Source organism: Narcine bancroftii, unplaced genomic scaffold (genome assembly GCF_036971445.1).
Source record: "Narcine bancroftii isolate sNarBan1 unplaced genomic scaffold, sNarBan1.hap1 Scaffold_210, whole genome shotgun sequence".
Taxonomy (NCBI): domain Eukaryota; kingdom Metazoa; phylum Chordata; class Chondrichthyes; order Torpediniformes; family Narcinidae; genus Narcine; species Narcine bancroftii.
The window spans coordinates 62,501-65,027 of NW_027211945.1; positions in this window are offsets into that span (position 1 = coordinate 62,501).

Sequence of the window (2,527 nt, forward strand, 5' to 3'; positions counted from 1 at the left end):
GAGGGTTGAGTAAAGTGAAGCGAGTGAGCGTACATTGGCAGCAGCCCCGTGCCGTCCAGGTGGCTCAAACAGACTGACACGGTCGTCGCGCTCACCGACGCAGAGAGACACGCGAGAGACCCCAGCGGCCTTCTGCACCTGCACACGCCTGTCCGCCCGCCGGCGTGGCAGCTTGCCCGCTCTCTGCACTCTGCCCAGCCCCGGTCGCCTGCCGAGGGGGATTGGAAAACGGCCGTGCACGTGGTCTCCCCTGCCGACCTAGGGAGCCCTGTGCCGGTTTCAGCTCGTGACACTTCTTTGGTGTGTGTGGTCAGACTCTTTTTCGCCTCCAGCTCGGCAGGCAGCGCACGCGCCCTGGGCCCACGTACGCACCGGTCTGCCACCCTCGCGGGGTGCGAGGTTTGTTTGCTTGAGAAGCCCTCTCTCTTGGCCAGCGAGACCCCGGAGGTCATCTCGCCCCGTCCTTGGTTAGGCCATGATCCAACACCTGGAGCGTCCGGGCTCCGCAAACTCCCGAGGCCCACAGAGATTCGGCGGTGGGTGGAACGCCCTGAGGCCGGCCGAAGGAACCACCGCCGGGCGCACAAAGTACCTCCCTCCTCCCTGAGGTGCTCTGCCGCCAAACAAAACCCATGCAGGGGCTACTCCAAAGACGGATCTCCAGCCGCAAGACCGTCAACTGCTGCGGAGGAAGATCCCAGTCACCCCCTCGTCTGAACCGTCAATTGCTGCGGAGAAGGTCTCTTCCCAAACTGGTGGGGGGGATAAAAGCCCTGGTCGTGTTCCCTCTGAGCAGTTAGGGGTAACCGACAGAGGGCCGCGTGGTGGAGTCTGTCCCAAGCCTGAAACACCAGCGTCTCCGCTGGGCCGCCGGGCCTCTCCATACGGCACGAACACGACAAGCACGATCGATCCAGGAACGACGATTTCAGGACAACTCAGACGAATGAGAGCATGGTATATTTTAGCCCGAAGCCTCGCCCTTCTTTCATAGCTTCCGAGCATGTACACTTGGCCCTTCTTGCCCAAACTCTTGACGGTGCTGCCTTCCCGTCTATTTTAGTGCCTTCAACCTTAAGTATTATATTGCCTTCGAGCCCATTGTGGCACCACTTAAGGACAATGCACGAAGTGACCAACATACCAAAACTTTTTCTAAGTGTCTCTGAAAAACGTGTTCCCGAAAATCTCCGGGCACTCCGCCAATCCCCCCGTACAGAAAATGCAATTTTCGATTCGGCGGGGTAGCTCGCGGAGGGTCGACCGCGGATGCTGCATCTCAGCCCGGGTTCACGTCGAAAATCGGACCCTCATCAGAGCCTCCAGCGGCAACTCGTGAACCATGACCGGGAGTGCCCGTACCAGAAATGCAAATGCGACGTCGGCGGGCGACCGCGCGGAGGTCCCACCGGCCGAAGTCTCGTGAGGCCGGCCTGAGCCATCCGATGTTAACTTCATGGACTTCCGTGGGGAACTTGTTAACTGGCGGGCTGGCAGGAGCAAGCCATTGCCAAGCGGGCCGACTGTCGGAAGCATGACCGTCAGTTGAGCACTGTGGCCGGTAAGACACCCTTGAATCCGATACGATCGGGACTTCCGCGACCGGACTTAGGTTTCTTTTAGGACTTTGCCATTCTTGCGGGGAAAAGGGAAACACCGGAGCTCCCCGAGTTCACGAGCCGACCAAGAAGAGGTGCCACGGGGCTCCCACGAAGCGGTCGTGGTCGGCCCCTGGCCACCGGTCACCGGTCACCGAGTTCAAAACACGGCCCCTGTAATCTCCGGAGAGTCCGCCAATCCCCCCGTGCAGAAATTGCAAGTTGATGATCGGCGGATCGGACTCCGGAGGTCCTACCGAAAAGGGAGCGACCTGGTCGGCCGCTCGCCGCGGATCCTACCCCATCGGACTTCCGGGCAACCCAGAATCTCAAACCGGCGGAGGGCAAATCGTTCAGCAGAGTGCCAAGCCTCCACTGGCGGCAAGGGCCCCTCTCTGCCCCGCCGGAGGGGAGAGGGCAGACACCGGAGCTCCCCCGAATCGGTCGTAGTCGGCCCCTGGCCACCGGTCACCGAGTTCAAAACACGGCACCTGAAATCTCCGGAGAGTCCGCCAATCCCCCCGTGCAGAAAATGCAAGTTGATGATCGGCGGCTCGGGATCCGGAGGTCCTACCGAAAAGGGAGCGACCTGGTCGGCCGCACGCCGCGGATCCGACCCCATCGGACTTCCGGGCAACCCAGAATCTCAAGCCGGCGGAGGGCAAATCGTTCAGCAGAGTGCCAAGCCTCCACTTGCGGCAAGGGCCACTCTCTGCCCCGCCGGAGGGGAGAGGGCAGACACCGGAGCTCCCCCGAATCGGTCGTAGTCGGCCCCTGGCCAACGGTCACCGAGTTCAAAACACGGCACCTGAAATCTCCGGAGAGTCCGCCAATCCCCCCGTGCAGAAAATGCAAGTTGATGATCGGCGGCTCTGGATCCGGAGGTCCTACCGAAAAGGGAGCGACCTGGTCGGCCGCACGCCGCGGAT